Source organism: Salvelinus namaycush, unplaced genomic scaffold (assembly GCF_016432855.1).
Source record: "Salvelinus namaycush isolate Seneca unplaced genomic scaffold, SaNama_1.0 Scaffold3843, whole genome shotgun sequence".
Classification (NCBI taxonomy): Eukaryota; Metazoa; Chordata; class Actinopteri; order Salmoniformes; family Salmonidae; genus Salvelinus; species Salvelinus namaycush.
This window is the reverse complement of record NW_024060834.1, coordinates 1-20,234: the sequence shown is the minus strand read 5'-3', so window position 1 is coordinate 20,234 and position 20,234 is coordinate 1. Positions and strand designations below refer to the sequence as shown.

General features: G+C 43.4%; 19 non-coding genes across 19 annotated transcripts; all 19 read right to left on the bottom strand.

The window, feature by feature from the left end:
- Window positions 1-137: 137 nt before the first annotated feature.
- Window positions 138-210, bottom strand: trnar-ccu. Its single transcript has one exon. It is a non-coding gene; the product is annotated as a tRNA-Arg (tRNA).
- A 1,057-nt stretch (window positions 211-1,267) lies between these two features.
- Window positions 1,268-1,340, bottom strand: trnar-ccu. Its single transcript has one exon. It is a non-coding gene; the product is annotated as a tRNA-Arg (tRNA).
- Window positions 1,341-2,511: 1,171 nt separating this feature from the next.
- Window positions 2,512-2,584, bottom strand: trnar-ucu. Its single transcript has one exon. It is a non-coding gene; the product is annotated as a tRNA-Arg (tRNA).
- A 638-nt stretch (window positions 2,585-3,222) lies between these two features.
- Window positions 3,223-3,295, bottom strand: trnar-ucu. The gene has a single exon. It is a non-coding gene; the product is annotated as a tRNA-Arg (tRNA).
- A 286-nt stretch (window positions 3,296-3,581) lies between these two features.
- trnar-ccu lies at window positions 3,582-3,654 on the bottom strand. The gene has a single exon. It is a non-coding gene; the product is annotated as a tRNA-Arg (tRNA).
- Window positions 3,655-4,466: 812 nt separating this feature from the next.
- On the bottom strand, window positions 4,467-4,539 carry trnar-ucu. Its single transcript has one exon. It is a non-coding gene; the product is annotated as a tRNA-Arg (tRNA).
- Window positions 4,540-5,044: 505 nt separating this feature from the next.
- trnar-ccu lies at window positions 5,045-5,117 on the bottom strand. Its single transcript has one exon. It is a non-coding gene; the product is annotated as a tRNA-Arg (tRNA).
- A 903-nt stretch (window positions 5,118-6,020) lies between these two features.
- Window positions 6,021-6,093, bottom strand: trnar-ccu. Its single transcript has one exon. It is a non-coding gene; the product is annotated as a tRNA-Arg (tRNA).
- An 812-nt stretch (window positions 6,094-6,905) lies between these two features.
- trnar-ucu lies at window positions 6,906-6,978 on the bottom strand. The gene has a single exon. It is a non-coding gene; the product is annotated as a tRNA-Arg (tRNA).
- A 640-nt stretch (window positions 6,979-7,618) lies between these two features.
- trnar-ucu lies at window positions 7,619-7,691 on the bottom strand. The gene has a single exon. It is a non-coding gene; the product is annotated as a tRNA-Arg (tRNA).
- A 286-nt stretch (window positions 7,692-7,977) lies between these two features.
- trnar-ccu lies at window positions 7,978-8,050 on the bottom strand. Its single transcript has one exon. It is a non-coding gene; the product is annotated as a tRNA-Arg (tRNA).
- Window positions 8,051-8,336: 286 nt separating this feature from the next.
- trnar-ccu lies at window positions 8,337-8,409 on the bottom strand. The gene has a single exon. It is a non-coding gene; the product is annotated as a tRNA-Arg (tRNA).
- Window positions 8,410-8,695: 286 nt separating this feature from the next.
- Window positions 8,696-8,768, bottom strand: trnar-ccu. Its single transcript has one exon. It is a non-coding gene; the product is annotated as a tRNA-Arg (tRNA).
- Window positions 8,769-9,578: 810 nt separating this feature from the next.
- trnar-ucu lies at window positions 9,579-9,651 on the bottom strand. Its single transcript has one exon. It is a non-coding gene; the product is annotated as a tRNA-Arg (tRNA).
- Window positions 9,652-10,156: 505 nt separating this feature from the next.
- Window positions 10,157-10,229, bottom strand: trnar-ccu. The gene has a single exon. It is a non-coding gene; the product is annotated as a tRNA-Arg (tRNA).
- A 903-nt stretch (window positions 10,230-11,132) lies between these two features.
- trnar-ccu lies at window positions 11,133-11,205 on the bottom strand. The gene has a single exon. It is a non-coding gene; the product is annotated as a tRNA-Arg (tRNA).
- Window positions 11,206-12,166: 961 nt separating this feature from the next.
- trnar-ucu lies at window positions 12,167-12,239 on the bottom strand. Its single transcript has one exon. It is a non-coding gene; the product is annotated as a tRNA-Arg (tRNA).
- A 966-nt stretch (window positions 12,240-13,205) lies between these two features.
- trnar-ucu lies at window positions 13,206-13,278 on the bottom strand. The gene has a single exon. It is a non-coding gene; the product is annotated as a tRNA-Arg (tRNA).
- A 286-nt stretch (window positions 13,279-13,564) lies between these two features.
- Window positions 13,565-13,637, bottom strand: trnar-ccu. Its single transcript has one exon. It is a non-coding gene; the product is annotated as a tRNA-Arg (tRNA).
- Between the last annotated feature and the right edge of the window lie 6,597 nt (window positions 13,638-20,234).

Sequence of the window (20,234 nt, the reverse complement as noted above, 5' to 3'; positions counted from 1 at the left end):
GAGGGCACAGAGACATGAAATTATACTTTTATTTACCCTGTTTGCATTTCATTTCTAAAAATAGAAGTGGATAGCTTCGATGCTTCAACCTCTGTGTTACATGCTCAGCTCTCTTTTCTATCCAAATTGCCTTCATCCACCCCAGATGGGACTCGAACCCACAATCCCTGCCTTAGGAGGCCAGTGCCTTATCCATTAGGCCACAGGGGCACTTGCTAAAAACTATCTAGATAGCAGAGAGTGGTTTTGATCTATCAACCTCTGGGTTACGGGGCCTTCACGCTTCCGCTGCGCCTCTGTAATCAGTATGACCTATAAAAACTGACAAAAGAGGCCAGTGCCTTATCCATTAGGCCACTGGGGCACTTGCTAAAAACTATCTAGATAGCAGAGAGTGGTATCGATCTATCAACCTCTGGGTTACGGGGCCTTCACGATTCCGCTGCGCCTCTGTAATCAGTATGACCTATACAAACTGAAAGAAGCAGTCAAAAAAAGAATCACAGAGGGCACAGTGACATGCCCATGAAATTATACTTTTTTTTACCCTGTTTGCACTTCATTTCTAAAAATAGAATTGGATAGCTTCGATGCTTCAACCTCTTTGTTACATGCTCAGCTCTCTTTTTCTATCCCAAATTGCCTTCATCCACCCCAGATGGGACTCGAACCCACAATCCCTGCCTTAGGAGGCCAGTGCCTTATCCATCAGGCCACTGGGGCACTTGCTAAAAACTATCTAGATAGCAGAGAGTGGTTTCGATCTATCAACCTCTGGGTTACGGGGCCTTCACGCTTCCGCTGCGCCTCTGTAATCAGTATGACCTATAAAAACTGACAAAAGAAGTCAAACAAAGAATCACGGAGGGCACTGAGACATGCCCATGAAATTTTGCTTTTTATATTTGTGTTTGCACTTCATTGCTGGAAACAAACTGGACAGCAGAGGATGGTTTTCGATCCATAAATCACTGGGTTAACTGCCCAAGATACATCCACTTCATCACTCCGCTTTCAGGCACCCCAAAAAAATACTTGAACTCACAATACATGGATTAGGAGGCCAGTGCCTCTGTAATCAGCATGACCTGTACGAACTGATAGAAGCAGTTAAAAAATAGAATCACGGAGGGCACAGAGACATGAAATTATACTTTTATTTACCCTGTTTGCACTTCATTTCTAAAAATAGAAGTGGATAGCTTCGATGCTTCAACCTCTGTGTTACATGCTCAGCTCTCTTTTTCTATCCCAAATTGCCTTCATCCACCCCAGATGGGACTCGAACCCACAATCCCTGCCTTAGGAGGCCAGTGCCTTAACCATTAGGCCACTGGGGTAATGGCGAAAAACTATCTAGATAGCAGAGAGTGGTTTCGATCTATCAACCTCTGGGTTACGGGGCCTTCACGCTTCCGCTGCGCCTCTGTAATCAGTATGACCTATACAAACTGAAAGAAGCAGTCAAAAAAAGAATCACAGAGGGCACAGTGACATGCCCATGAAATTATACTTTTTTTTACCCTGTTTGCACTTCATTTCTAAAAATAGAAGTGGATAGCTTCGATGCTTCAACCTCTAGGTTACATGCTCAGCTCTCTTTTTCTATCCCAAAATGCCTTCATCCACCCCAGATGGGACTCGAAGCCACAAACCCTGGCTTCGGAGCCCAGTGCCTTATCCATTAGGCCACTGGAGCACTTGCTAAATACTATCTAGATAGCAGAGAGTGGTTTCGATCTATCAACCTCTGGGTTACGGGGCCTTCACGCTTCCGCTGCGCCTCTGTAATCAGTATGACCTATAAAAACTGACAAAAGAAGTCAAACAAAGAATCACGGAGGGCACTGAGACATGCCCATGAAATTTTGCTTTTTATATTTGTGTTTGCACTTCATTGCTGGAAACAAACTGGACAGCAGAGGATGGTTTCGATCCATAAATCACTGGGTTAACTGCCCAAGATACATCCACTTCATCACTCCGCTTTCAGGCACCCCAAAAAAATACTTGAACTCACAATACATGGATTAGGAGGCCAGTGCCTCTACAATCAGTATAACCTATAAAAACTGACAAAAGAAGTCAAACAAAGAATCACGGAGGGCACTGAGACATGCCCATGAAATTTTGCTTTTTATATTTGTGTTTGCACTTCATTGCTGGAAACAAACTGGACAGCAGAGGATGGTTTCGATCCATAAATCACTGGGTTAACTGCCCAAGATACATCCACTTCATCACTCCGCTTTCAGGCACCCCAAAAAAATACTTGAACTCACAATACATGGATTAGGAGGCCAGTGCCTCTGTAATCAGCATGACCTGTACGAACTGATAGAAGCAGTTAAAAAATAGAATCACGGAGGGCACAGAGACATGAAATTATACTTTTTTTTACCCTGTTTGCACTTCATTTTTAAAAATAGAGTACGATATCTTCGATGTGGCACTGTGTGATCATCGTGACCTATACAAGCTGCTTCGATTCTATCCCAAACTGCCTTCATCCACCCCAGATGGGACTCGAACCCACAATCCCTGGCTTAGAAGGCCAGTGCCTTATCCATTAGGCCACTGGGGTACTTGCTAAAAACTATCTAGATAGCAGAGAGTGGTTTCGATCTATCAACCTCTGGGTTACGGGGCCATCACGCTTCCGCTGCGCCTCTGTAATCAGTATGACCTATACAAACTGAAAGAAGCAGTCAAAAAAGAATCACAGAGGGCACAGAGACATGCCCATGAAATTATACTTTTTTTTACCCTGTTTGCACTTCATTTCTAAAAATAGAATTGGATAGCTTCGATGCTTCAACCTCTAGGTTACATGCTCAGCTCTCTTTTTCTATCCCAAAATGCCTTCATCCACCCCAGATGGGACTCTAAACCACAATCCCTGGCTTAGGAGCCCAGTGCCTTATCCATTAGGCCACTGGGGCACTTGATAAATACTATCTAGATAGCAGAGAGTGGTTTCGATCTATCAACCTCTGGGTTACGGGGCCTTCACGCTTCCGCTGCGCCTCTGTAATCAGTATGACCTATAAAAACTGACAAAAGAAGTCAAACAAAGAATCACGGAGGGCACAGAGACATGAAATTATACTTTTATTTACCCTGTTTGCACTTCATTTCTAAAAATAGAAGTGGATAGTTTCGATGCTTCAACGTCTGTGTTACATGCTCAGCTCTCTTTTTCGATCCCAAATTGCCTTCATCCACCCCAGATGGGACTCGAACCCACAATCCCTGGCTTAGAAGGCCAGTGCCTTAACCATTAGGCCACTGGGGTACTTGCTAAAACCTATCTAGATAGCAGAGAGTGGTTTCGATCTATCAACCTCTGGGTTACGGGGCCTTCACGCTTCCGCTGCGCCTCTGTAATCAGTATGACCTATACAAACTGAAAGAAGCAGTCAAAAAAAGAATCACAGAGGGCACAGAGACATGCCCATGAAATTATACTTTTTTTTACCCTGTTTGCACTTCATTTCTAAAAATAGAAGTGGATAGCTTCGATGCTTCAACCTCTGTGTTACATGCTCAGCTCTCTTTTTCTATCCCAAATTGCCTTCATCCACCCCAGATGGGACTCGAACCCACAATCCCTGCCTTAGGAGGCCAGTGCCTTATCCATTAGGCCACTGGGGCACTTGCTAAATACTATCTAGATAGCAGAGAGTGGTTTCGATCTATCAACCTCTGGGTTACGGGGCCTTCACGCTTCCGCTGCGCCTCTGTAATCAGTATGACCTATACAAACTGAAAGAAGCAGTCAAAAAAAGAATCACAGAGGGCACTGTGACATGCCCATGAAATTATGCTTTTTATATTTGTGTTTGCACTTCATTGCTGAAAACAAACTGGATAGCAGAGGATGGTTTCGATCCATAAATCACTGGGTTAACTGCCCAGGATACTTCCACTTCATCACTCCGCTTTCAGGCACCCCAAAATAATACTTGAACTCACAATACATGAATTAGGAGGCCAGTTCCTCTACAATCAGTATAACCTATAAAAACTGACAAAAGAAGTCAAACATAGAATCACGGAGGGCACTGAGACATGCCCATGAAATTTTGCTTTTTATATTTGTGTTTGCACTTCATTGCTTGAAACAAACTGGACAGCAGAGGATGGTTTCGATCCATAAATCACTGGGTTAACTGCCCAAGATACATCCACTTCATCACTCCGCTTTCAGGCACCCCCAAAAAATACTTGAACTCACAATACATGGATTAGGAGGCCAGTGCCTCTGTAATCAGCATGACCTGTACGAACTGATAGAAGCAGTTAAAAAATAGAATCACGGAGGGCACAGACACATGAAATTATACTTTTTTTCCCCCTGTTTGCACTTCATTTAAAAAAAAAGAATAGGATATCTTCGATGTGGCACTGTGTGATCATCGTGACCTATACAAGCTGCTTCGATTCTATCCCAAATTGCCTTCATCCACCCCAGATGGGACTCGAACCCACAATCCCTGGCTTAGAAGGCCAGTGCCTTATCCATTAGGCCACTGGGGCACTTGCTAAAAACTATCTAGATAGCAGAGAGTGGTTTTGATCTATCAACCTCTGGGTTACGGGGCCTTCACGCTTCCGCTGCGCCTCTGTAATCAGTATGACCTATAAAAACTGACAAAAGAGGCCAGTGCCTTATCCATTAGGCCACTGGGGCACTTGCTAAAAACTATCTAGATAGCAGAGAGTGGTATCGATCTATCAACCTCTGGGTTACAGGGCCATCACGCTTCCGCTGCGCCTCTGTAATCAGTATGACCTATACAAACTGAAAGAAGCAGTCAAAAAAAGAATCACAGAGGGCACAGAGACATGCCCATGAAATTAGACTTTTTTTTACCCTGTTTGCACTTCATTTCTAAAATCACGGAGGGCACAGAGACATGAAATTATACTTTTATTTACCCTGTTTGCACTTCATTTCTAAAAATAGAAGTGGATAGCTTCGATGCTTCAACCTCTGTGTTACATGCTCAGCTCTCTTTTTCTATCCCAAATTGCCTTCATCCACCCCAGATGGGACTCGAACCCACAATCCCTGCCTTAGGAGGCCAGTGCCTTATCCATTAGGCCACTGGGGCACTTGCGAAAAACTATCTAGATAGCAGAGAGTGGTTTCGATCTATCAACCTCTGGGTTACGGGGCCATCACGCTTCCGCTGCGCCTCTGTAATCAGTATGACCTATACAAACTGAAAGAAGCAGTCAAAAAAAGAATCACAGAGGGCACAGAGACATGCCCATGAAATTATACTTTTTATTACCCTGTTTGCACTTCATTTCTAAAAATAGAATTGGATAGCTTCGATGCTTCAACCTCTATGTTACATGCTCAGCTCTCTTTTACTATCCCAAATTGCCTTCATCCACCGCCAGATGGGACTCGAACCCACAATCCCGGGCTTAGAAGGCCAGTGCCTTATCCATTAGGCCACTCGGGCACTTGCTAAAAACTATCTAGATAGCAGAGAGTGGTTTCGATCTATCAACCTCTGGGTTACGGGGCCTTCACGATTCCGCTGCGCCTCTGTAATCAGTATGACCTATAAAAACTGACAAAAGAAGTCAAACAAAGAATCACGGAGGGCACTGAGACATGCCCATGAAATTTTGCTTTTTATATTTGTGTTTGCACTTCATTGCTGGAAACAAACTGGACAGCAGAGGATGGTTTCGATCCATAAATCACTGGGTTAACTGCCCAAGATACATCCACTTCATCACTCCGCTTTCAGGCACCCCAAAAAAATACTTGAACTCACAATACATGGATTAGGAGGCCAGTGCCTCTGTAATCAGCATGACCTGTACGAACTGATAGAAGCAGTTAAAAAATAGAATCACGGAGGGCACAGAGACATGAAATTATACTTTTATTTACCCTGTTTGCACTTCATTTCTAAAAATAGAAGTGGATAGCTTCGATGCTTCAACCTCTGTGTTACATGCTCAGCTCTCTTTTTCTATCCCAAATTGCCTTCATCCACCCCAGATGGGACTCGAACCCACAATCCCTGCCTTAGGAGGCCAGTGCCTTATCCATTAGGCCACTGGGGCACTTGCTAAAAACTATCTAGATAGCAGAGAGTGGTTTCGATCTATCAACCTCTGGGTTACGGGGCCATCACGCTTCCGCTGCGCCTCTGTAATCAGTATGACCTATACAAACTGAAAGAAGCAGTCAAAAAAAGAATCACAGAGGGCACAGTGACATGCCCATGAAATTTTGCTTTTTATATTTGTGTTTGCACTTCATTGCTGGAAACAAACTGGACAGCAGAGGATGGTTTCGATCCATAAATCACTGGGTTAACTGCCCAAGATACATCCACTTCATCACTCCGCTTTCAGGCACCCCAAAAAAATACTTGAACTCACAATACATGGATTAGGAGGCCAGTGCCTCTACAATCAGTATAACCTATAAAAACTGACAAAAGAAGTCAAACAAAGAATCACGGAGGGCACTGAGACATGCCCATGAAATTTTGCTTTTTATATTTGTGTTTGCACTTCATTGCTGGAAACAAACTGGACAGCAGAGGATGGTTTCGATCCATAAATCACTGGGTTAACTGCCCAAGATACATCCACTTCATCACTCCGCTTTCAGGCACCCCAAAAAAATACTTGAACTCACAATACATGGATTAGGAGGCCAGTGCCTCTGTAATCAGCATGACCTGTACGAACTGATAGAAGCAGTTAAAAAATAGAATCACGGAGGGCACAGAGACATGAAATTATACTTTTTTTTACCCTGTTTGCACTTCATTTTTAAAAATAGAGTACGATATCTTCGATGTGGCACTGTGTGATCATCGTGACCTATACAAGCTGCTTCGATTCTATCCCAAACTGCCTTCATCCACCCCAGATGGGACTCGAACCCACAATCCCTGGCTTAGAAGGCCAGTGCCTTATCCATTAGGCCACTGGGGTACTTGCTAAAAACTATCTAGATAGCAGAGAGTGGTTTCGATCTATCAACCTCTGGGTTACGGGGCCATCACGCTTCCGCTGCGCCTCTGTAATCAGTATGACCTATACAAACTGAAAGAAGCAGTCAAAAAAAGAATCACAGAGGGCACAGAGACATGCCCATGAAATTATACTTTTTTTTACCCTGTTTGCACTTCATTTCTAAAAATAGAATTGGATAGCTTCGATGCTTCAACCTCTAGGTTACATGCTGAGCTCTCTTTTTCTATCCCAAAATGCCTTCATCCACCCCAGATGGGACTCTAAACCACAATCCCTGGCTTAGGAGCCCAGTGCCTTATCCATTAGGCCACTGGGGCACTTGATAAATACTATCTAGATAGCAGAGAGTGGTTTCGATCTATCAACCTCTGGGTTACGGGGCCTTCACGCTTCCGCTGCGCCTCTGTAATCAGTATGACCTATAAAAACTGACAAAAGAAGTCAAACAAAGAATCACGGAGGGCACAGAGACATGAAATTATACTTTTATTTACCCTGTTTGCACTTCATTTCTAAAAATAGAAGTGGATAGTTTCGATGCTTCAACCTCTGTGTTACATGCTCAGCTCTCTTTTTCGATCAAAAAATTGCCTTCATCCACCCCAGATGGGACTCGAACCCACAATCCCTGGCTTAGAAGGCCAGTGCCTTAACCATTAGGCCACTGGGGTACTTGCTAAAACCTATCTAGATAGCAGAGAGTGGTTTCGATCTATCAACCTCTGGGTTACGGGGCCTTCACGCTTCCGCTGCGCCTCTGTAATCAGTATGACCTATACAAACTGAAAGAAGCAGTCAAAAAAAGAATCACAGAGGGCACAGAGACATGCCCATGAAATTATACTTTTTTTTACCCTGTTTGCACTTCATTTCTAAAAATAGAAGTGGATAGCTTCGATGCTTCAACCTCTGTGTTACATGCTCAGCTCTCTTTTTCTATCCCAAATTGCCTTCATCCACCCCAGATGGGACTCGAACCCACAATCCCTGCCTTAGGAGGCCAGTGCCTTATCCATTAGGCCACTGGGGCACTTGCTAAATACTATCTAGATAGCAGAGAGTGGTTTCGATCTATCAACCTCTGGGTTACGGGGCCTTCACGCTTCCGCTGCGCCTCTGTAATCAGTATGACCTATACAAACTGAAAGAAGCAGTCAAAAAAAGAATCACAGAGGGCACAGAGACATGCCCATGAAATTATACTTTTTTTTACCCTGTTTGCACTTCATTTCTAAAAATAGAATTGGATAGCTTCGATGCTTCAACCTCTAGGTTACATGCTCAGCTCTCTTTTTCTATCCCAAAATGCCTTCATCCACCCCAGATGGGACTCGAACCCACAAACCCTGGCTTAGGAGCCCAGTGCCTTATCCATTAGGCCACTGGGGCACTTGCTAAATACTATCTAGATAGCAGAGAGTGGTTTCGATCTATCAACCTCTGGGTTACGGGGCCTTCACGCTTCCGCTGCGCCTCTGTAATCAGTATGACCTATACAAACTGAAAGAAGCAGTCAAAAAAAGAATCACAGAGGGCACAGAGACATGCCCATGAAATTATACTTTTTTTTACCCTGTTTGCACTTCATTTCTAAAAATAGAAGTGGATAGCTTCGATGCTTCAACCTCTGTGTTACATGCTCAGCTCTCTTTTTCTATCCCAAATTGCCTTCATCCACCCCAGATGGGACTCGAACCCACAATCCCTGCCTTAGGAGGCCAGTGCCTTATCCATTAGGCCACTGGGGCACTTGCTAAATACTATCTAGATAGCAGAGAGTGGTTTCGATCTATCAACCTCTGGGTTACGGGGCCTTCACGCTTCCGCTGCGCCTCTGTAATCAGTATGACCTATACAAACTGAAAGAAGCAGTCAAAAAAAGAATCACAGAGGGCACTGTGACATGCCCATGAAATTATGCTTTTTATATTTGTGTTTGCACTTCATTGCTGAAAACAAACTGGATAGCAGAGGATGGTTTCGATCCATAAATCACTGGGTTAACTGCCCAGGATACTTCCACTTCATCACTCCGCTTTCAGGCACCCCAAAATAATACTTGAACTCACAATACATGAATTAGGAGGCCAGTTCCTCTACAATCAGTATAACCTATAAAAACTGACAAAAGAAGTCAAACATAGAATCACGGAGGGCACTGAGACATGCCCATGAAATTTTGCTTTTTATATTTGTGTTTGCACTTCATTGCTTGAAACAAACTGGACAGCAGAGGATGGTTTCGATCCATAAATCACTGGGTTAACTGCCCAAGATACATCCACTTCATCACTCCGCTTTCAGGCACCCCAAAAAATACTTGAACTCACAATACATGGATTAGGAGGCCAGTGCCTCTGTAATCAGCATGACCTGTACGAACTGATAGAAGCAGTTAAAAAATAGAATCACGGAGGGCACAGACACATGAAATTATACTTTTTTTCCCCCTGTTAGCACTTCATTTAAAAAAAAGAATAGGATATCTTCGATGTGGCACTGTGTGATCATCGTGACCTATACAAGCTGCTTCGATTCTATCCCAAATTGCCTTCATCCACCCCAGATGGGACTCGAACCCACAATCCCTGGCTTAGAAGGCCAGTGCCTTATCCATTAGGCCACTGGGGCACTTGCTAAAAACTATCTAGATAGCAGAGAGTGGTTTTGATCTATCAACCTCTGGGTTACGGGGCCTTCACGCTTCCGCTGCGCCTCTGTAATCAGTATGACCTATAAAAACTGACAAAAGAGGCCAGTGCCTTATCCATTAGGCCACTGGGGCACTTGCTAAAAACTATCTAGATAGCAGAGAGTGGTATCGATCTATCAACCTCTGGGTTACAGGGCCATCACGCTTCCGCTGCGCCTCTGTAATCAGTATGACCTATACAAACTGAAAGAAGCAGTCAAAAAAAGAATCACAGAGGGCACAGAGACATGCCCATGAAATTAGACTTTTTTTTACCCTGTTTGCACTTCATTTCTAAAATCACGGAGGGCACAGAGACATGAAATTATACTTTTATTTACCCTGTTTGCACTTCATTTCTAAAAATAGAAGTGGATAGCTTCGATGCTTCAACCTCTGTGTTACATGCTCAGCTCTCTTTTTCTATCCCAAATTGCCTTCATCCACCCCAGATGGGACTCGAACCCACAATCCCTGCCTTAGGAGGCCAGTGCCTTATCCATTAGGCCACTGGGGCACTTGCGAAAAACTATCTAGATAGCAGAGAGTGGTTTCGATCTATCAACCTCTGGGTTACGGGGCCATCACGCTTCCGCTGCGCCTCTGTAATCAGTATGACCTATACAAACTGAAAGAAGCAGTCAAAAAAAGAATCACAGAGGGCACAGAGACATGCCCATGAAATTATACTTTTTATTACCCTGTTTGCACTTCATTTCTAAAAATAGAATTGGATAGCTTCGATGCTTCAACCTCTATGTTACATGCTCAGCTCTCTTTTACTATCCCAAATTGCCTTCATCCACCGCCAGATGGGACTCGAACCCACAATCCCGGGCTTAGAAGGCCAGTGCCTTATCCATTAGGCCACTCGGGCACTTGCTAAAAACTATCTAGATAGCAGAGAGTGGTTTCGATCTATCAACCTCTGGGTTACGGGGCCTTCACGATTCCGCTGCGCCTCTGTAATCAGTATGACCTATAAAAACTGACAAAAGAAGTCAAACAAAGAATCACGGAGGGCACTGAGACATGCCCATGAAATTTTGCTTTTTATATTTGTGTTTGCACTTCATTGCTGGAAACAAACTGGACAGCAGAGGATGGTTTCGATCCATAAATCACTGGGTTAACTGCCCAAGATACATCCACTTCATCACTCCGCTTTCAGGCACCCCAAAAAAATACTTGAACTCACAATACATGGATTAGGAGGCCAGTGCCTCTGTAATCAGCATGACCTGTACGAACTGATAGAAGCAGTTAAAAAATAGAATCACGGAGGGCACAGAGACATGAAATTATACTTTTATTTACCCTGTTTGCACTTCATTTCTAAAAATAGAAGTGGATAGCTTCGATGCTTCAACCTCTGTGTTACATGCTCAGCTCTCTTTTTCTATCCCAAATTGCCTTCATCCACCCCAGATGGGACTCGAACCCACAATCCCTGCCTTAGGAGGCCAGTGCCTTATCCATTAGGCCACTGGGGCACTTGCTAAAAACTATCTAGATAGCAGAGAGTGGTTTCGATCTATCAACCTCTGGGTTACGGGGCCATCACGCTTCCGCTGCGCCTCTGTAATCAGTATGACCTATACAAACTGAAAGAAGCAGTCAAAAAAAGAATCACAGAGGGCACAGAGACATGCCCATGAAATTATACTTTTTATTACCCTGTTTGCACTTCATTTCTAAAAATAGAATTAGATAGCTTCGATGCTTCAACCTCTAGGTTACATGCTCAGCTCTCTTTTACTATCCCAAATTGCCTTCATCCACCCCAGATGGGACTCGAACCCACAATCCCGGGCTTAGAAGGCCAGTGCCTTATCCATTAGGCCACTGGGGCACTTGCTAAAAACTATCTAGATAGCAGAGAGTGGTTTCGATCTATCAACCTCTGGGTTACGGGGCCTTCACGATTCCGCTGCGCCTCTGTAATCAGTATGACCTATAAAAACTGACAAAAGAAGTCAAACAAAGAATCACGGAGGGCACTGAGACATGCCCATGAAATTTTGCTTTTTATATTTGTGTTTGCACTTCATTGCTGGAAACAAACTGGACAGCAGAGGATGGTTTCGATCCATAAATCACTGGGTTAACTGCCCAAGATACATCCACTTCATCACTCCGCTTTCAGGCACCCCAAAAAAATACTTGAACTCACAATACATGGATTAGGAGGCCAGTGCCTCTGTAATCAGCATGACCTGTACGAACTGATAGAAGCAGTTAAAAAATAGAATCACGGAGGGCACAGAGACATGAAATTATACTTTTATTTACCCTGTTTGCACTTCATTTCTAAAAATAGAAGTGGATAGCTTCGATGCTTCAACCTCTGTGTTACATGCTCAAAAAAAAAGAGTAGGATATCTTCGATGTGGCACTGTGTGATCATCGTGACCTATACAAGCTGCTTCGATTCTATCCCAAACTGCCTTCATCCACCCCAGATGGGACTCGAACCCACAATCCCTGGCTTAGAAGGCCAGTGCCTTATCCATTAGGCCACTGGGGCACTTGCTAAAAACTATCTAGATAGCAGAGAGTGGTTTTGATCTATCAACCTCTGGGTTACGGGGCCTTCACGCTTCCGCTGCGCCTCTGTAATCAGTATGACCTATAAAAACTGACAAAAGAGGCCAGTGCCTTATCCATTAGGCCACTGGGGCACTTGCTAAAAACTATCTAGATAGCAGAGAGTGGTTTCGATCTATCAACCTCTGGGTTACGGGGCCATCACGCTTCCGCTGCGCCTCTGTAATCAGTATGACCTATACAAACTGAAAGAAGCAGTCAAAAAAAGAATCACAGAGGGCACTGTGACATGCCCATGAAATTATGCTTTTTATATTTGTGTTTGCACTTCATTGCTGAAAACAAACTGGATAGCAGAGGATGGTTTCGATCCATAAATCACTGGGTTAACTGCCCAGGATACTTCCACTTCATCACTCCGCTTTCAGGCACCCCAAAATAATACTTGAACTCACAATACATGGATTAGGAGGCCAGTTCCTCTACAATCAGTATAACCTATAAAAACTGACAAAAGAAGTCAAACAAAGAATCACGGAGGGCACTGAGACATGCCCATGAAATTTTGCTTTTTATATTTGTGTTTGCACTTCATTGCTGGAAACAAACTGGACAGCAGAGGATGGTTTCGATCCATAAATCACTGGGTTACCTGCCCAAGATACATCCACTTCATCACTCCGCTTTCAGGCACCCCAAAAAAATACTTGAACTCACAATACATGGATTAGGAGGCCAGTGCCTCTGTAATCAGCATGACCTGTACGAACTGATAGAAGCAGTTAAAAAATAGAATCACGGAGGGCACAGAGACATGAAATTATACTTTTTTTTACCCTGTTTGCACTTCATTTTTAAAAATAGAGTAGGATATCTTCGATGTGGCACTGTGTGATCATCATGACCTATACAAGCTGCTTCGATTCTATCCCAAACTGCCTTCATCCACCCCAGATGGGACTCGAACCCACAATCCCTGGCTTAGAAGGCCAGTGCCTTATCCATTAGGCCACTGGGGTACTTGCTAAATACTATCTAGATAGCAGAGAGTGGTTTCGATCTATCAACCTCTGGGTTACGGGGCCATCACGCTTCCGCTGCGCCTCTGTAATCAGTATGACCTATACAAACTGAAAGAAGCAGTCAAAAAAAGAATCACAGAGGGCACAGAGACATGCCCATGAAATTATACTTTTTTTTACCCTGTTTGCACTTCATTTCTAAAAATAGAATTGGATAGCTTCGATGCTTCAACCTCTAGGTTACATGCTCAGCTCTCTTTTTCTATCCCAAAATGCCTTCATCCACCCCAGATGGGACTCGAACCCACAATCCCTGGCTTAGGAGCCCAGTGCCTTATCCATTAGGCCACTGGGGCACTTGCTAAATACTATCTAGATAGCAGAGAGTGGTTTCGATCTATCAACCTCTGGGTTACGGGGCCTTCACGCTTCCGCTGCGCCTCTGTAATCAGTATGACCTATACAAACTGAAAGAAGCAGTCAAAAAAAGAATCACAGAGGGCACTGTGACATGCCCATGAAATTATGCTTTTTATATTTGTGTTTGCACTTCATTGCTGAAAACAAACTGGATAGCAGAGGATGGTTTCGATCCATAAATCACTGGGTTAACTGCCCAGGATACTTCCACTTCATCACTCCGCTTTCAGGCACCCCAAAATAATACTTGAACTCACAATACATGAATTAGGAGGCCAGTTCCTCTACAATCAGTATAACCTATAAAAACTGACAAAAGAAGTCAAACAAAGAATCACGGAGGGCACTGAGACATGCCCATGAAATTTTGCTTTTTATATTTGTGTTTGCACTTCATTGCTGGAAACAAACTGGACAGCAGAGGATGGTTTCGATCCATAAATCACTGGGTTAACTGCCCAAGATACATCCACTTCATCACTCCGCTTTCAGGCACCCCAAAAAAATACTTGAACTCACAATACATGGATTAGGAGGCCAGTGCCTCTGTAATCAGCATGACCTGTACGAACTGATAGAAGCAGTTAAAAAATAGAATCACGGAGGGCACAGAGACATGAAATTATACTTTTATTTACCCTGTTTGCACTTCATTTCTAAAAATAGAAGTGGATAGCTTCGACGCTTCAACCTCTGTGTTACATTCTCAGCTCTCTTTTTCTATCCCAAATTGCCTTCATCCACCCCAGATAGGACTCGAACCCACAAACCCTGCCTTAGGAGGCCAGTGCCTTATCCATTAGGCCACTGGGGCACTTGCTAAATACTATCTAGATAGCAGAGAGTGGTTTCGATCTATCAACCTCTGGGTTACGGGGCCATCACGCTTCCGCTGCGCCTCTGTAATCAGTATGACCTATACAAACTGAAAGAAGCAGTCAAAAAAAGAATCACAGAGGGCACTGTGACATGCCCATGAAATTATGCTTTTTATATTTGTGTTTGCACTTCATTGCTGAAAACAAACTGGATAGCAGAGGATGGTTTCGATCCATAAATCACTGGGTTAACTGCCCAGGATACTTCCACTTCATCACTCCGCTTTCAGGCACCCCAAAATAATACTTGAACTCACAATACATGGATTAGGAGGCCAGTTCCTCTACAATCAGTATAACCTATAAAAACTGACAAAAGAAGTCAAAAAAAGAATCACAGAGGGCACAGAGACATGCCCATGAAATTATAGTTTTTTTTACCCTGTTTGCACTTCATTTCTAAAAATAGAATTGGATAGCTTCGATGCTTCAACCTCTAGGTTACATGCTCAGCTCTCTTTTTCTATCCCAAAATGCCTTCATCCACCCCAGATGGGACTCGAACGAACAATCCCTGGCTTAGGAGCCCAGGGCCTTATCCATTAGGCCACTGGGGCACTTGCTAAATACTATCTAGATAGCAGAGAGTGGTTTCGATCTATCAACCTCTGGGTTACGGGGCCTTCACGCTTCCGCTGCGCCTCTGTAATCAGTATGACCTATACAAACTGAAAGAAGCAGTCAAAAAAAGAATCACAGAGGGCACTGTGACATGCCCATGAAATTATGCTTTTTATATTTGTGTTTGCACTTCATTGCTGAAAACAAACTGGATAGCAGAGGATGGTTTCGATCCATAAATCACTGGGTTAACTGCCCAGGATACTTCCACTTCATCACTCCGCTTTCAGGCACCCCAAAATAATACTTGAACTCACAATACATGAATTAGGAGGCCAGTTCCTCTACAATCAGTATAACCTATAAAAACTGACAAAAGAAGTCAAACAAAGAATCACGGAGGGCACTGAGACATGCCCATGAAATTTTGCTTTTTATATTTGTGTTTGCACTTCATTGCTGGAAACAAACTGGACAGCAGAGGATGGTTTCGATCCATAAATCACTGGGTTAACTGCCCAAGATACATCCACTTCATCACTCCGCTTTCAGGCACCCCAAAAAAATACTTAAACTCACAATACATGGATTAGGAGGCCAGTGCCTCTGTAATCAGCATGACCTGTACGAACTGATAGAAGCAGTTAAAAAATAGAATCACGGAGGGCACAGAGACATGAAATTATACTTTTATTTACCCTGTTTGCACTTCATTTCTAAAAATAGAATTGGATAGCTTCGATGCTTCAACCTCTAGGTTACATGCTCAGCTCTCTTTTTCTATCCCAAAATGCCTTCATCCACCCCAGATGGGACTCGAACGAACAATCCCTGGCTTAGGAGCCCAGGGCCTTATCCATTAGGCCACTGGGGCACTTGCTAAATACTATCTAGATAGCAGAGAGTGGTTTCGATCTATCAACCTCTGGGTTACGGGGCCTTCACGCTTCCGCTGCGCCTCTGTAATCAGTATGACCTATACAAACTGAAAGAAGCAGTCAAAAAAAGAATCACAGAGGGCACTGTGACATGCCCATGAAATTATGCTTTTTATATTTGTGTTTGCACTTCATTGCTGAAAACAAACTGGATAGCAGAGGATGGTTTCGATCCATAAATCACTGGGTTAACTGCCCAGGATACTTCCACTTCATCACTCCGCCTTCAGGCACCCCAAAATAATACTTGAACTCACAATACATGAATTAGGAGGCCAGTTCCTCTACAATCAGTATAACCTATAAAAACTGACAAAAGAAGTCAAACAAAGAATCACGGAGGGCACTGAGACATGCCCATGAAATTTTGCTTTTTATATTTGTGTTTGCACTTCATTGCTGGAAACAAACTGGACAGCAGAGGATGGTTTCGATCCATAAATCACTGGGTTAACTGCCCAAGATACATCCACTTCATCACTTCGCTTTCAGGCACCCCAAAAAAATACTTGAACTCACAATACATGGATTAGGAGGCCAGTGCCTCTGTAATCAGCATGACCTGTACGAACTGATAGAAGCAGTTAAAAAATAGAATCACGGAGGGCACAGAGACATGAAATTATACTTTTATTTACCCTGTTTGCACTTCATTTCTAAAAATAGAAGTGGATAGCTTCGACGCTTCAACCTCTGTGTTACATTCTCAGCTCTCTTTTTCTATCCCAAATTGCCTTCATCCACCCCAGATAGGACTCGAACCCACAAACCCTGCCTTAGGAGGCCAGTGCCTTATCCATTAGGCCACTGGGGCACTTGCTAAATACTATCTAGATAGCAGAGAGTGGTTTCGATCTATCAACCTCTGGGTTACGGGGCCATCACGCTTCCGCTGCGCCTCTGTAATCAGTATGACCTATACAAACTGAAAGAAGCAGTCAAAAAAGAATCACAGAGGGCACTGTGACATGCCCATGAAATTATGCTTTTTATATTTGTGTTTGCACTTCATTGCTGAAAACAAACTGGATAGCAGAGGATGGTTTCGATCCATAAATCACTGGGTTAACTGCCCAGGATACTTCCACTTCATCACTCCGCTTTCAGGCACCCCAAAATAATACTTGAACTCACAATACATGGATTAGGAGGCCAGTTCCTCTACAATCAGTATAACCTATAAAAACTGACAAAAGAAGTCAAAAAAAGAATCACAGAGGGCACAGAGACATGCCCATGAAATTATAGTTTTTTTTACCCTGTTTGCACTTCATTTCTAAAAATAGAATTGGATAGCTTCGATGCTTCAACCTCTAGGTTACATGCTCAGCTCTCTTTTTCTATCCCAAAATGCCTTCATCCACCCCAGATGGGACTCGAACGAACAATCCCTGGCTTAGGAGCCCAGGGCCTTATCCATTAGGCCACTGGGGCACTTGCTAAATACTATCTAGATAGCAGAGAGTGGTTTCGATCTATCAACCTCTGGGTTACGGGGCCTTCACGCTTCCGCTGCGCCTCTGTAATCAGTATGACCTATACAAACTGAAAGAAGCAGTCAAAAAAAGAATCACAGAGGGCACTGTGACATGCCCATGAAATTATGCTTTTTATATTTGTGTTTGCACTTCATTGCTGAAAACAAACTGGATAGCAGAGGATGGTTTCGATCCATAAATCACTGGGTTAACTGCCCAGGATACTTCCACTTCATCACTCCGCTTTCAGGCACCCCAAAATAATACTTGAACTCACAATACATGAATTAGGAGGCCAGTTCCTCTACAATCAGTATAACCTATAAAAACTGACAAAAGAAGTCAAACAAAGAATCACGGAGGGCACTGAGACATGCCCATGAAATTTTGCTTTTTATATTTGTGTTTGCACTTCATTGCTGGAAACAAACTGGACAGCAGAGGATGGTTTCGATCCATAAATCACTGGGTTAACTGCCCAAGATACATCCACTTCATCACTCCGCTTTCAGGCACCCCAAAAAAATACTTAAACTCACAATATATGGATTAGGAGGCCAGTGCCTCTGTAATCAGCATGACCTGTACGAACTGATAGAAGCAGTTAAAAAATAGAATCACGGAGGGCACAGAGACATGAAATTATACTTTTATTTACCCTGTTTGCACTTCATTTCTAAAAATAGAATTGGATAGCTTCGATGCTTCAACCTCTAGGTTACATGCTCAGCTCTCTTTTTCTATCCCAAAATGCCTTCATCCACCCCAGATGGGACTCGAACGAACAATCCCTGGCTTAGGAGCCCAGGGCCTTATCCATTAGGCCACTGGGGCACTTGCTAAATACTATCTAGATAGCAGAGAGTGGTTTCGATCTATCAACCTCTGGGTTACGGGGCCTTCACGCTTCCGCTGCGCCTCTGTAATCAGTATGACCTATACAAACTGAAAGAAGCAGTCAAAAAAAGAATCACAGAGGGCACTGTGACATGCCCATGAAATTATGCTTTTTATATTTGTGTTTGCACTTCATTGCTGAAAACAAACTGGATAGCAGAGGATGGTTTCGATCCATAAATCACTGGGTTAACTGCCCAGGATACTTCCACTTCATCACTCCGCTTTCAGGCACCCCAAAATAATACTTGAACTCACAATACATGAATTAGGAGGCCAGTTCCTCTACAATCAGTATAACCTATAAAAACTGACAAAAGAAGTCAAACAAAGAATCACGGAGGGCACTGAGACATGCCCATGAAATTTTGCTTTTTATATTTGTGTTTGCACTTCATTGCTGGAAACAAACTGGACAGCAGAGGATGGTTTCGATCCATAAATCACTGGGTTAACTGCCCAAGATACATCCACTTCATCACTTCGCTTTCAGGCACCCCAAAAAAATACTTGAACTCACAATACATGGATTAGGAGGCCAGTGCCTCTGTAATCAGCATGACCTGTACGAACTGATAGAAGCAGTTAAAAAATAGAATCACGGAGGGCACAGAGACATGAAATTATACTTTTATTTACCCTGTTTGCACTTCATTTCTAAAAATAGAAGTGGATAGCTTCGACGCTTCAACCTCTGTGTTACATTCTCAGCTCTCTTTTTCTATCCCAAATTGCCTTCATCCACCCCAGATAGGACTCGAACCCACAATCCCTGCCTTAGGAGGCCAGTGCCTTATCCATTAGGCCACTGGGGCACTTGCTAAAAATTATCTAGATAGCAGAGAGTGGTTTCGATCTATCAACCTCTGGGTTACGGGGCCATCACGCTTCCGCTGCGCCTCTGTAATCAGTATGACCTATACAAACTGAAAGAAGCAGTCAAAAAAAGAATCACAGAGGGCACTGTGACATGCCCATGAAATTATGCTTTTTATATTTGTGTTTGCACTTCATTGCTGAAAACAAACTGGATAGCAGAGGATGGTTTCGATCCACTAAATCACTGGGTTAACTGCCAGGATACTCCACTTCATCACTCCGCTTTCAGGCACCCAAAATAATACTTGAACTCACAATACATGGAATTAGGAGGCCAGTTCCTCTACAATCAGTATAACCTATAAAAACTGACAAAGAAGTCAAACAAAGAATCACGGAGGGCACATGAGACATGCCCATGAAATTTTGCTTTTATATTTGCTGTTTGCACTTCATTGCTGGAAACAAACTGGACAGCAGAGGATGGTTTCGATCCATAAATCACTGGGTTACTGCCCAAGATACATCCACTTCATCACTCCGCTTTCAGGCACCCCAAAAAATACTTGAACTCACAATACATGGATTAGGAGGCCAGTGACTCTGTAATCAGCATGACCTGTACGAACTGATAGAAGCAGTTAAAAAATAGAATCACGGAGGGCACGAGACATGAAATTATAACTTTTATTTACCCTGTTTGCACTTCATTTCTAAAAATAGAAGTGGATAGCTCGACGCTTCAACCTCTGTGTTACATTCTCAGCTCTCTTTTCTATCCCAAATTGCCTTCATCCACCCAGATAGGACTCGAAACCCACAATCCCTGCCTTAGGAGGCCAGTGCCTATCCATTAGGCCACTGGGGCACTTGCTAAATACTATCTAGATAGCAGAGAGTGGTTTCGATCTATCAACTGGGTTACGGGCCATCACGCTTCCGCTGCGCCTCTGTAATCAGTA